The 14,705-nt window shown below is 38.6% G+C and overlaps 1 protein-coding gene across 1 annotated transcript in view; it reads left to right on the top strand.

The window, feature by feature from the left end:
• Window positions 1-384: 384 nt before the first annotated feature.
• Window positions 385-14,705, top strand: part of ARHGAP24 (Rho GTPase activating protein 24) — a 542,367-nt gene continuing 528,046 nt past the window's right edge. The window contains exon 1 of the mRNA XM_059666147.1: window positions 385-526. The gene's annotated coding sequence lies outside the window, so the exon portion shown is untranslated. The remainder of the gene's footprint in view (window positions 527-14,705) is intronic.

The following is a 14,705-nucleotide window of genomic DNA, read 5'->3' as shown; positions in this document are numbered from 1 at the left end:
AGCTATTGGTTTTAAACAAAAGAATGATCTAATTTCTATTTTAAGTGGTTCACCCTCAAAGAAGTTGTAAGGGATGGAGCTGATCAGGAAAAGCATATATATTTTTAACTGGGAGAAGCTAGAAGCCTGTTAGGTTGGGTTTATCAGGGAGAAGAGCTGGGAGCATGTTATGGATTGGAAGGACTGAGGAATCTGCTTGGGGCAGTCTTGGGCTCATCCAGCTTAGTCAGTTGCAGATCTGGTTGGGAGAGAAGGGTGGAGCCAAAAAGAGAGGGTGGTTGGGGGGTGGGGGGGTGGGGATGGAAAGAGCCTGAGCAGGGAAGGGACAATTAATTGTTTTCTCTGTAAACACATTCTTCACAGGTGAGCCTTTTCCAGATTTTTAGAAAAGGTGAGGAAGCCTTTATAGCAAGATCTGGCTCTGCGTCTACTTTTGGCTTCTAGATCCCAAAGAGGATAAATGAGGAACTGGGGCAGGAGAGTGAAGATTCCAGGATCTGAGAAGCTGATTAAGTGGCACCTAGAGGTAGGCACATTTGGCAAGCACATGACTTTTGGAGTCTGTTACTCAAAAGTTATATTGGACTGGGAGGATTTAAATGGGAACGTGGACCTAGGAAATTCTCTCTACTATAAGAACGATTTTTTAACATACAAAGAAGGAAACAGATTTTGTTTTGTTTTTATTACAACCCATAAAACCCTAACCCTGTGGAAAAAGTCAGGAGGAACTTTTCTTCCTTTCCTCATTATTGGGAACAAACTTGGAGGATTGGGGTGGTGTCTCTAGTGTGTTCTGAGGGGCCCATGGGGACGCTCAGTCATTGCTGGAGCTGTGGATGGCATCAGCATTTGTTTAATCGATTTTAATAATCATCACCTTCATCCTGTGTTATTTATTAAATTGCCTGCAGGTAAAGCCGTTTATCAGTGAGGGAGTACATATGCTGCTGTGCTGTGTTGTGTTATTAAGGGATTGCCATGGAGACTGAGGCTAAACTAATACCGCCAATACCTTCCGCTATTAAGATATCAGAGCCTCTTTGCCAAGCCAAGTGTGGCCTGGAACAGGTGACTTAGCAGAAACTCACCCATAATCAGATGCTCATTTGGGTGCTAATTAAAATTTATAAGCCAGGTGCAATTTCTTTTTTTTTTGGATACACACTCTGATAAATTATTTGTACAATAACTTCCAAGTGCATCCATTAATAACAGATGAGAACTAAAAAGAATTTCCATTTTAAACGGAAGGTATTATTTTGTACTAGTATGTGCCACAAGGAGGGCAGAGTATAAAGAAGTCTCTCCTGCACTGAGATATTCAGCATGGGACTATTAAAAACAAAACAGAACTCCGTGTGTGGGCATTTCAGACACTTGGTGTGGACAGTTTCAGACGGCATAGCAGCATGGGAACTGTAGTTCTGTCCATACTCTGTAGGTCTCTGTTGTCAAGGGCCACCCGAAAGACTCTGCTGCTCTCTGTGACAGAAGAGTTTTGGGGTCCAGTTTCCTGGTGTCATTCTAGCTTCTTTCCAGTCAGTCAGCATTCTCAGAGGAAGCCCATTGCAGAGAGATATCAGCACTCTGGCAACAGATAAGGCACAAAACAGAATGAGTAGGACTGGCTCTGGGAGAAATTGGTGAGAGAGGTTATGTAGCACACAGTTGAGATCCGCAGATGTAGGGAGAGAACTTTGGAACAACTGGACCCTCTTTACACTGCCGAGGTCTGCGGGCAATTGGAGTGTGCAAGCGGAGGGGGCGGAAGGACCAAATAAGCCTCTGTGTTTGGCTCAAGTGACATGGGGTTGGGATTGGCAACAGAAGAGCACAGATTTCCCTTTGTTACTCTCCTTGATTCATTTCCCTTTCTTGCAATATTTTTTTGTAATCTGTATTTTAAAATAAGCAGGAAGTCAGCATCTCAGTAGGATTTGCAGGCAAAGATGGAAAGAGGCTATTCACTGTGAGTAAAATTAATGAACTTCGCTGGGATTTTCATACAATGCAGGAAATAGAAAAATAATAGAAGGTTGGTGGTGATCGCCAGGGAGAAAATCCTTTTTAGAAAGGTTTATAGGGGGTAGGAAAGACCTAAAAATGATTATTTTAATTATTATGTCCACTGTGAATTCGAGCCAAGTAACAACCTGAGAATTCTCTCTCCAATCTAGCTCCAAAGCATCTTATAGAATTTTGTTCATTTATTAAATCAGCAAGTATTTGAGGTTCGGGCACTGTGCTTTGGCACTACCTGTATAGTGAACAAGAGGTCCATGAGCCCACCCCTCACAGTTGGCACTTCTCAAGTCAACATTGAGGAGGGGGCATGGCTCTGAACTTTATTCTAGGCAGAAGAGCTTTATCATGTCAACTTTGGGACCATATAGATTTTATTGACTCAAAGTAAGGAATCATTCATGAACTCAAAATTACTATTAGAACTGAAAGTACCCTTAATTCAATGCAACCCCCCAAGGTATGCATGCATGATTATAGAGTGAACCTCAGAAGCTTGTATATCATGACACAAAATATGTATGTGTAAAACTACTAGGAAAACAATTATATATTGGTGTATTTTTCCTTTAAGTGTCTTTTTAAAATTTTAAACTTATGGTCCAAAATACTTAAATTTTTTTTCAGAATGAGAGAATTCTCTTTTGTTAGCATTTTATTAATTATTAATACTGGAATAATAATTGTCTTTAAGTATGTCGGATGTATTAGACACAAAATGATAAATGAGAATATTGGCAGGATTTAAGATGATAAAAGTGTATGTAAGTATTAACTGGAAAATTTTAATTATAATTAAAAGAATATTAAATTATATATTCATTCATTTATTCAGTAGCTCTGATTGAGTACTTAATGTTTACCAGGGAAGGGGAGTATACCAAGAGAGAGCCTTGAGAAGCTCACGGATTAGTTGGAGGCAGATATTCAATGGAAAATGTGTAATATACTATGCAAATGTCACAATACAGTTTTTATGGGATTTTCAAAGAGAGGGTCTGCATCCTGACAAAAGACGTCAGGGAAGGCTTTGCAGTAAAGGTAATGATAGATTTAAGACATTAAGGATGAGTAGAGATTTGCTTGCTAAGTCATTAGGGGGAAAAGACTTGGGGCAGAAGTCACAGGAAAGAGTATGGAGTGTTGGGAAATCAAGAACAGATTGCTAAATAGGAAGCAAAGTATTCTTAGCGAGACTGGGTAGTCAGGTAGGGGATGAGACTAAGGAGCTTTATGTAATATGCTAGCATTTTTATTTAAACCTGGAGAAAAAATTTTGGCAAGGTAATAAGAAAATTCAATATTCAAGTCAAAATTATCTTTCTAATGGCAGAATGAATAGGTAGTTTTTGAAGATGTGATTGTTTTGTTTTTGTTTTTACAGCTATAACAGATTGCCATAAACTTAGTAGTTTAAAATAACACAATTTACAGTTCTGGAGATCAGGAGCCCTCAAAGCAAAGTGCTGGCAGGACTGTGCTCCATCTGGAGGTTCTAAGGGAAAATTGGTTCCCTTGCCTTTTCCAGTTTCTAGAGGCTACTTGCACTAGTTGATTCAGGGCCCCTCTGTCATCCTGTCTTCAAAGCTGGCAGTGTAACATCATAGCATCTTCAAATATTTCCCCTCCCCTCCCCTCCCCTCCCCTCCCATCTCCCTCCCCTCCCCTCCCCTCCCCTCCCCATTCCTCCCCTCCCCTCCCCATTCCTCCCCTCCTCTCCCTATTCCTCCCCTCTCCTCCATTCTCTCCCTCTCTCTTTCCTCCTATTTTATCTAGAGCCCACCTGGATAATTCAGGATATTTTCATCTCAAAATCCTTAACTTAATCACACTTGCAAAGTGCCTTTTGCCATCTAAGGTAACATATTCAAGGTTTCCAGAGATTAGGACATGGTTATCTTTATGAGGCCATTGTTCTGTCTACCACAAGGTGGAAGGAGAAAAATGAAATAGGAATATCCTTTAGGAGAGAGTTTCTCTAGTTTAGGTTAGCAATGATGACTTAAATGAGATCATGGACAAGCAGTTTCACTCCTATATATTTACCCAAGAGAAGGAAAATACATGTTCACAAAAAGACTTGCACAAAAATGCACATAGCAGTTTATAACTCCAAATTAAAATAACCCAAGTGTCTATCAACAGGAAATGGATAAACAAAATTGTGGTATATTCATACAATGGAACACTATTTAGCAAGATAAAGAAACAAATATCTAATGTTAGCAGAATGGGTGAATCTCAAAAACATTAAGCCAAATTAAAGAAATCAGAAAAAATTGAATAAACACTCTATGATTTTACTTGTTTGAAGTTCTAGAATAGGTGAAGCTAACTTATAGCAAGGAAAATCAGAACAATGGTTGCTCTAAGAATGAGGCTGAGAGTCAGATTATTTGGAAAGGATCATGAGGTAATCATATAGGAAGTGGAAATTTTCTGTATGTTGATTGGTTGAACATTATTTGGGGATTAATATATATTAACACTCACTAAACTGTACACTTAGAACCTGAGCATTTTCTTGTTTATGAATTATACGTCAATTAAAATATATTAAAAATATGGTAGCAGCAGTGGGGATAAATGGGAGAAAGATCAAGAGCAACTTTGAATATAAAACAGTAATTTGTAAGTCATTGAATGTCAGCTGAAGAAGAAAAAGAAAAAGAGAAATGTACAGAGACAGAAATTTCCAAAGAACATTAAGTAAACAGTCAACCAGTGTAGATTTCTGTTTTATCAACATTATAAAAATAAGACAAAGCATTGACTGACATAGAAAATAATAAAAGTAAAAATAAGTTTAAGAATTCATTTCTTATCCTTTTTTTAAAATATGTTTTTATTGATTTCAGAGAGGAAGGGAGAGGGAGAGAGAGACAGAAACATCAATGATGAGAGAGAATCATTGATCGGCTGCCTCCTGCATGCCCCCTACTGGGGATCGGGCCCACAACCTGGGCATGTGCCCTTGACTGGGATTGAACCCGGGACCCTTCAGTCCCCAGGCCGATGCTCTATCCACTGAACCAAACCAGCTAGGGCCATTTCTTATTCTTTTTGTACTTTAATTCAAAGAACCAAATGTTAGTTATTAACTTCAGATGGGGCAGTGACTGAGTTTGGATCTCTGGTGTGAAAAATTGGGCCGATAAGATTCAAGCTTATTTGGAAAAATAAAATATATAGCAAATACATTCAGCAATTAGTGTGGTTTACTCAGAACATGAACAGGAGATATGTCTTGAGCTTTTGCCTGTTGTGAACCTTAGCATGATCATCAATACATTCAAACGAATTGGAAGAATAGTTAAATTAAGTTAAGCTGCATCACTTAAAAAAAATAGTTAAATTCAGTTATTCATGTTAAAAAGTTGCTCTTATACCCAATGCCATCATTTCGAATATAAATAGGTTGCTTTAGAGAATCTGAATAATTATTTTTTAAATTTACTTAATATGAAGAGGCATGATCTTTGTTATGGTAATTCCATTGGTTTTCTTAACTCCAAGATTCTTTCCTTCTCTTCCTCTTCCTCTTCCTCTTCCTCTTCCTCTTCCTCTACAGCCCTGGCCAATGTGGCTCAGTTGGTTGAGCATGATCCCATACAGGAAGAGGTTGTTGCTGGTTCAATTCCTGGTCAGGGCACATGCCCGGGTTGCAGGCTTGATCCCCAGTAGGGTGCATGCAGGAGGCAGCTGATTGATATTTCTCTCTCTCATGGATGTTTCTTTCTCTCTTTCCCTCTTCCTGCCTCTCTTTCTAAAAATCAATTTAAAAAATTAAAAAATATATATCTACAGTGCACACCACTCAACCAAGCTTTAGACTTATATATCCCATATTATCCCTGGCTATAGGTTCAAAAAAACTAACTGCTTCTATTGTCTACAGAGTCCACATTACTCTATAGATTTCAGCTTGAAAATGGCTTGAACCTCTGGTTATGTAATATGCTCCTATTTCTTCCTACCTTTTCATACCTCCTCCAAAATTTTCTTTAGGAAGTCACAGTAAAACATTTAAGAAATTTGTACTTTTAGTCTGACCAGCTCAGCTTGGAGACCCTGATTTATTAGCAGCCTATGTTTAATAATCAGTATAGCTCCCAGCTCCTTATCTACAACCTAGGTAGTTTACTATTTTAATTAACAAGTTTTGTGCGCATCTGTGTCCTGAGGCAACTTAAGGTAAAGTGGTATAGTTTCGGAGCCTTTGCAAAATAAATTCATAAACACAAAAGCCATTTTCAGCCAGGCTAATAAAAACACACCGACTTGAATTGACCATCCATGAGCCACAGTTCAAGATCAACATCCTCATCATATCGACCTTGTAGAGTCTCTGGTGAAACATTTTAAACTAAGAGCTGAGCAAATACACAATCTTGTTGCAAGTTGAAATTTAGGTCAGGGTTTTCAGAAAGCTGAGAAAAGAAAATGGATTTAAACAGAAGGAGTGGACGGCATGCCTTGTCTCTCCGGAGAGCTCTCCTGGTGCTTCCACAGGACCCAGGGTTTCTGCCTCAGTGCCTCACAGAACCACTTGTGAAAGGAAGAGACATGCCTTCCATGGATTTTCTGTTATAAACCATAAGAAACATCCCATTTTTGATGTCAGCTTGAGAGCAAATGGTTTTGAGAAATCAAAAGGAAAAATTCTTCATGTCATACTTTTAATTTTAACTACAGGGTCTGGTTGGCATGGGTGAAACATGGGAGGGGTTTTTTTGTTCCCATTTACTAAACTCTAAAAAAATACAATGTTTTGGGGAAGAAAGCTAAGTTGCCTGGAGATGAAAATGTATTGTTTCTAATATAACGTCACATGACCTGGAAGCATTATTAGGCTGAGAATCAACCAAAGACTGAGACATTAGAAACTGTCACTCAAGAATACATTCTTCTCTGAACTTGCAGAGAATTTCTATGTTGCATCAGTTATTTAAACGGTGGGAAGCTGGGTAAATGTCTTCAGCTATTCTGGTTTTTCACTTATAAAATGAACTTAATAATGATAATAATAGCACCTGTCTCATTGTTGGGGAAATTAAAGAAGATCAAATCTATAAAATACTTGGAACCCAGTCTAACATATGGTTAAGTGCCAAATAAATGTTAATTAGCTTTATTCACTTTATAATGTCACCTTTGGCATCCTACTTCAAAACTAATAGTTTCTTGAAAGGATCTATTGCTAGGGAGTATCAACTTAGATGTTAATGTCATTATCCTGTCAGTCAGGATTTTTGTGTCAGCAAATGATAGAAAACCCAACTCAAACTTTCTGTAATACAAAAAGGAAATGTATTAGCGGATAGCTGAACAATCCAGGGGTAACTTCAGTCATGGCTTGATCCTGGAGCTCTAATGATGCTGTCAGAATACAGTTTTTCTTGGGAATTTGACTTTGTATTCTGCTGTGTAGACTTTATTCTCAGCCTCTTGGGGTTTCAGGCTCTCATTCCTGGTCTCCAGTATGTGGCAACCTAGTACATGCTCAGTCAGTGTCTGCCCTTACCTCCTGCCGCTTCCACTCTGTAAACTGTCTCTCTTATCCTGAGTCTAGGAGGGCCTTTGGAGGTTTTTTACTCTTGGCCTCTTCTACTCTAGAGATCACTTTACATTCTCTCTCTGTTTTTATTTTTTCTTTCTGGCTTCCAGCTTGCCATTCTTTCTAAGAAGCCAGTCTAGCTCTTCATAACCTCATTGGCTCATACAGCAGAACTTAAGGAGCCCAGGGCCTAATAGCTGGGCCCATAGTTCTCGCATTCATGTTCTTTTCAGGAATGTAATGTATACTTTATCATGTTTAAGACAATCCTCCATCTAGTCCAGAGAAGTCCTAATCTTGCTCTCTTACTGTATTTTAAATATTTAAAACTTGTATTTTTTTATTTTATAATACAAATTCTTATTTCCAAAACTTTTCTTTATAAGTTTGAAGAACAAAACAAAAGAAATATGAATTAGAAGAGCACAAACAAGCAAATAAAAATGCTTACAATTCCAGTGCCTAGAAATAGCTATTATCCCTCCCTCCCTCCCTCCCTCCCTTCCTTCCTTCCTTCTTTCCTTCCTTCCTTCCTTCCTTCCTTCCTTCCTTCCTTCCTTCCTTCCTTCCTTCCTTCTTGGCAGTCTTTCCTTCCTTCCTTAGTTCCTTCCTTAGTTCCTTCCTTCCTTCCTTCCTTCCTTCCTTCCTTCCTTCCTTCCTTCCTTCCTTCCTTCTTCCTTCCTTCTTTCCTTCCTTCTTTTCTTCCTATATTTTCATTTGAACACATATACATATTTGTCATAAAGTTCTCCTATCCTCTGGCTGATTCTTTTCAGTCTTCTCTGGTTCTTCCTCATTTTTCTGACCTCTACATGTTAGTCTTCTCATAGTTCAATCATCGGGCACCTTCTTCATCTACACTCACTTCCAAAGTGATTTCATCCAGTCTTCTGGTTTTAAACCCATGTCTTGGTGAGAACTCTAGCCTAGACCACCACTTGAATTTCAGACTCATATGTCCAAGTACTACTTGCCATTTCTGCTTGGATGTCTATTCAGCATGCCAAAAGGAACTGTTAATTTTTAATTTTTTAAATTTTTATTGATTTCAGAGAGGAAAAGAGAGATAGAAACATCAATGATGAATGAGAATTGATCTACTGCCTCCTTCATACTGGGGATCCAGCCTGCAACCTGGGCATATGCCCTGACTGGGAATTGAACCATGACCTCTTGGTTCATAGTTTGACGCTCAACCACTGAGCCATGCCAGCCGGGAGGAACTGTTAATCTTTATACTGAATCTGTTCTTCTTGGACTTTTGTCATCACTGCAAATGGGACCTATATCCTTCTAGTAACTCAGGCCAAAGACCTTGGTGTCAACCTCTCTATAATTTCCTTAGCACCATGCATCTAAACCAGAGATTTTCAACTGGTGTGTTACAAAAAATTTTAAAACATGCAATACCTGATTATTTAGTCAGGGGCACTGATCTCTTTTTCCTTAGATCATCAAATAAAAAAATGACAACAGCCAACACAACAATAGCCTGGTGTGAATAAATTAAAATTATACCTAATTTTTTGTCAGATCATTAAAAAAAATACATATTTTGGTGTGCCACAGAATTTTAGTAATTAGTTTATGTGTGCCATGAGATGAAAAGGTTGAAAATCACTGATCTATACCATCAGCAAATTTTGTTTTCTCTACCTTCAAAATACTTCCAGAATCTAGCTCTTTCTCACTGCTGTTACTGCTCCAGTCAAAAGATTATTGCTTGCCTAGATTACTGCAGATCCTTCCTTCCACCCTTACTTCTCCTTGCCAGTCTTTTTATTTATTTATTTATTTTTATTTTTTATTGCTTAAAGTATTACAAAGGGTATTACATATGTATCCATTTTATCCCCCCGCCCTAGACAGTCCCCTAGCCTCCCCTATCACCCAGTGTCTTATGTCCATTGGTTATGCTTATATGCATGCATACAAGTCCTTTAGTTGATCTCTTACCCCCCTACCTCCTGCCCCCCAACCCTCCCCGGCCTTCCCGCTGCAGTTTGACAATCTGTTTGAGGCAGCTCTGCCTCTGTATCTATTATTGTTCAAAAGTTTATAATGGTCTCTATTGTCCATGAATGAGTGAGATCATGTGGTATTTTTCCTTTATTGACTGGCTTATTTCACTTAGCATAATGCTCTCCAGTTCCATCCATGACGTTGCAAATGGTAAGAGTTCCTTCCTTTTTACAGCAGCATAGTATTCCATCGTGTAGATGTACCACAGTTTTCTAATCCATTCATCTACTGATGGGCACTTAGGCTGTTTCCAGATCTTAGCTATGGTGAATTGTGCTGCTATGAACATAGGGGTGCATATATCCTTTCTGATTGGTGTTTCTGGTTTCTTGGGATATATTCCTAGAAGTGGGATCACAGGGTCAAATGGGAGTTCCATTTTCAGTTTTTTAAGGAAACTCCATACTGTCTTCCATAGTGGCTGCACCAGTCTGCATTCCCACCAGCAGTGCACAAGTGTTCCTTTTTCTCCACATCCTCTCCAGCACTTGTCGTTTGTTGATTTGTTGATGATAGCCAGTCTGACAGGTATGAGATGGTACCTCATTGCTGTTTTGATTTGCATCTCTTGGATGATTAGTGACTTTGAGCATGTTTTCATATGTCTCTTGGCTTTCTGGATGTCCTCTTTTGAAAGGTGTCTATTTAGGTCCTTTGCCCATTTTTTGATTGGATTGTTTATCTTTCTTTTGTTAAGTTGTATGAGTTCCCTATAAATTTTGGAGATTAGGCCCTTATCAGATATGTCATTGGCAAATATGTTTTCCCACACAGTGGGTTTTCTCGTTGTTTTGTTGATGGTTTCTTTTGCTGTGCAGAAGCTTTTTATTTTGATGTAGTCCCATTTGTTCATTTTTTCTTTAGTTTCAAGTGCCCTAGGAGCTGTATCAGTGAAGAAATTGCTTCGGCATATGTCTGAGATTTTGTTGCCTTTGGATTCTTCTAGAATTTTTATGGTTTCCCGTCGTACATTTAAGTCCTGTATCCATTTTGAGTTTATTTTTGTGTAAGGTGTAAGTTGGTGGTCTAGTTTCATTTTCTTGCATATATCTGTCCAATTTTCCCAACACCATTTATTGAAGAGACTATCTTGGCTCCATTGTATGTTCTTGCCTCCTTTGTCAAATATTAATTGAGCATATTGGTTCGGGCCGATTTCTGGGGTCTCTATTCTATTCCATTGATCTATATGCCTATTCTTGTGCCAGTACCAGGCAGTTTTGAGAACAGTGGCTTTGTAATACAACTTGATATCTGGTATTGAGATCCCACCTACTTTGTTCTTTTTCAGGATTGCTGCAGCTATTCGGGGTCTTTTTTTATTCCAGATGAATTTTTGGAGAGTTCGTTCTAGATCTCTGAAGTATGCCGTTGGTATTTTAATGGGAAGTGCGTTGAATTTATAGATTGCTTTGGGTAGTATGGACATTTTAATGATGTTGATTCTACCAATCCATGAACACGGTATGTTCTTCCATCTGTTTATGTCTTCCTCTATATCTTTTTTCAACGTCCTGTAGTTTTCTGAGTAGAGGTCTTTTACCTCTTTAGTTAAGTTTATTCCTAGGTAGCTTAATTTTTTTGGTGCAATGGTAAACGGGATTGTTTTTATAATCTCTCTTTCTGAAAGTTCACTATTGGTGTATAGAAATGCCTCAGATTTCTTGGGGCTAATTTTGTATCCTGCTACATTGCCAAATTCATGTATTAAGTCTAGTAGCTTTTTGATGGAATCTCTAGGGTTTTGTATGTATAATATCATGTCATCTGCAAATAAGGACAGTTTTACTTCCTCTTTTCCAATTTGGATGCCTTTTATTTCTTCTTCTTGCCGAATTGCAATGGCTAACACTTCCAGTACTATGTTGAACAGGAGTGGTGAGAGGGGGCATCCCTGTCTTGTTCCTGTTCTTAGGGGAAATGGTGTTAGTTTTTGTCCGTTGAGTATGATGTTGGCTGTGGGCCTGTCATATATGGCTTTTATTATGTTGAGGTATGATCCTTCTACTCCCACCTTGCTGAGAGTTTTTATCAAAAATGGGTGTTGAATTTTGTCAAATGCTTTTTCTGCATCAATTGATATGACCATGTGGTTTTTTTCTTTCAATTTGTTTATGTGATGTATCACGTTTATTGATTTGCGGATATTGTACCATCCTTGCATCCCTGGGATAAATCCTACTTGGTCATGGTGTATGATCTTTCTGATGTACTGCTGGATCCGATTTGCTAAGATTTTGTTGAGGATTTTGGCATCTATGTTCATGAGGGATATTGGCCTGTAATTCTCTTTCATTGTGTTGTCTTTACCTGGTTTTGGTATTAGGGTGATGCTGGCTTCATAGAATGAGCTTGGAAGTGTTCCTTCCTCTTGAATTTTTTGTAGTAGTCTGAGGAGGATAGGTTTTAGTTCTTCCTTGAATGTTTGGTAAAACTCCCCTGTGAAGCCGTCTGGTCCTGGGCTTTTGTTTGATGGAAGCTTTTTGATGACTGCTTCAATTTCTTCCATAGTTATTGGCCTGTTGAGATTTTTAGATTCTTCCTGATTGAGTTTTGGAATGTTGTATTTTTCTAGGAATTTGTCCATTTCCTCCATGTTGTCTAGTTTGTTGGAGTAGAGCTGTCCATAGTATTTTTTAACAATCATTTGTATTTCTGTGGGGTCTGTTGTTATTTCGCCTCTATCGTTTCTGATTTTATTTATTTGGGTCCTCTCTCTCTGCTTCTTGGTGAGTCTGGCTAGAGGTTTGTCAATCTTGTTTATCCTTTCAAAGAACCAGCTCTTGGTTTCATTGATTTTCTTTATTGTTTTTTTGGTCTCTATGTCATTTATTTCTGCTCTAATCTTTATTATCTCCTTCCTTCTGCTCACTCTGGGGTTTTCTTGTTGCTCTCTTTCTAATTCTTTGAGTTGTAGAGTTAGATGATTTACTACCATTTTTTCTTGTTTTTTGAGATAGGCCTGTAGAGCTATAAACTTCCCTCTCAGGACTGCTTTCATTGTGTCCCATAGGTTTTGGATTGTTGTGTTTTCATTGTCATTCATTTCCAGGATCTTTTTAATTTCTTCTTTGATCTCATTGGTAACCCAATCAATATTTAATAACATGCTATTCAGCTTCCAGGTGTTTGAGTATTTTGGGTTGTTTTTATTGTAGTTTATTTCTAGTATTATGCCATCGTGGTCTGCGAAGATGCTTGTTATGATTTCAATCTTCTTGAATTTGGGGATACTTTGCTTGTGACCCAATATGTGGTCTATTTTTGAAGATGTACCATGAGCACCTGAGAAGAACGTATATTCCCTGGCTTTGGGGTGAAGTGTTCTGAAGATGTCTATTAAGTCCATCTGATCTAGTGAGTCATTTAGGATTGCTGTATCTTTGCTGATTGTTTGTTTAGAGGGCTTATCCAGTGCTGTCAGTGGTGTATTAAAGTCTCCTACTATGATTGTATTGTTGTCGATCTCTCCTTTGATATTTTCCAGGAGTTTTTTTATGAATTTGGGTGCTCCTATATTGGGTGCATATATGTTTACCAGGGTTATATCTTCTTGTTGTATTGATCCCTTTAGTATTATGAAGTGGCCTTCCTTATCTCTTGTTATGGCCTTCACTTTGAGGTCTATTTTGTCCGATATAAGTATTGCTACCCCAGCTTTCTTTTCCTTTCCATTTGCCTGAAAGATATTTTTCCATCCTTTCACTTTCAGTCTGTGTGAGTCCCTTCTAATGAGGTGGGTTTCCTGTAGACAGCAGATGTATGGGTCATGTTTTTTTATCCATTCAGCCACTCGATGTCTTTTGTTTGGAGCATTTAGTCCATTTACGTTTAAAGTTATTATTGAAAGGTACTTGTTTGTAGCCATTTCTTTTTTTGTGTGGCTGTTTTCTTTCTGAGCTTTTTATTTCTTCTTTTTATACCAGTCCCTTTAGCATTCCTTGCATTGCTGGCTTGGTGGTGACAAACTCCCTTAGCCTTTTTTTATCTGTGAAGCTTCTTATTTCCCCTTCAAGTTTGAATGGTAGCCTTGCTGGATAGAGTATTCTTGGATTCAGTCCTTTGCTTTGCATCACTTTGTAAATTTCAGTCCATTCTTTTCTGGCCTGATGTGTTTCTGTTGAGAAATCATTTGACAGTCTAATGGGAGATCCCTTGTATGTAACTTTCCGTCTCTCTCTTGCAGCCTGTAAGATTCTCTCTTTGTCCTGAACATTTGCCATGGCGATTATGATGTGTCTTGGTGTGGGTCTTTTCGGGTTCACCTTGTTTGGGACTCTCTGGGCTTGTGTGACTTTTTTCTTCCCCACCTCAGGAAAGTTTTCTGATATTATTTCTTCAAGTAGGTTTTCTAATCCTTGTTCATCCTTCTGTTGTTCTGGTACTCCTATTATTCGTATGTTGTTTCGTTTCATGTTGTCCCAAAGCTCCCTTAGGCTCTCCTCCTGTCTTTTAATTTTTTTCTCCAATTGCAGTACATTTTGGGTGTGTTTTGCTTCCTTGTCTTCTAATTCACTTAGTCGGTCCTCCGCTTCTCCTAGTCTACTGTTGATACTTTCAATGGAGTTTTTCATTGCAGCTATATCACTCTTCATTTCTTCTTGGGTCTTACTTAAGTTGTTGATTTTTTCATCTGTTTCTTCTAGCTTCTTCCATATGTTATCGATTTTTTCATCTGTTTCTTCTAGCTTCTTCCATATGTTATCGATTTTTTCATCTGTTTCTTCTTGCTTCTTGAAGAGGTTGTCGATTTTTTCCTCCATCCGGTTTATGCACTCTAGGACCCTTATTCTCAATTCTTTATCTGTCATGTTGCATGCCTCTGTATTACTTAGCTGCTTTTCTGGAGAGTCCTCCTTCTCTTTCCTTTGGGGGTTTCTTTGTCTACCCATGTTTGATCTCACTGACATATCTAGATGTTGAGTCGTTCAGTGGTTGCTCCCTGGGTGGCAGTGACTCCTTGGTCTGTGGTTGCTCTTCGGGCAGTTGCGGTAGCAGCTGCTCTTCAGTTGGCAGCAGCTCCTCTGGTGGGTGCTGTTCACAGCTGTGGTGGCTCTTCTGGCTGGTGGGGCGAGGTTTCACGTACAGCTGCTGTTCCTCA

The sequence above is a fragment of the Myotis daubentonii genome, chromosome 1 (assembly GCF_963259705.1).
Source record: "Myotis daubentonii chromosome 1, mMyoDau2.1, whole genome shotgun sequence".
In the NCBI taxonomy this organism is placed as follows: Eukaryota; Metazoa; Chordata; class Mammalia; order Chiroptera; family Vespertilionidae; genus Myotis; species Myotis daubentonii.
Note: the sequence above shows the minus strand (reverse complement) of the source record. Positions and strands in the feature narration are given on the sequence as shown.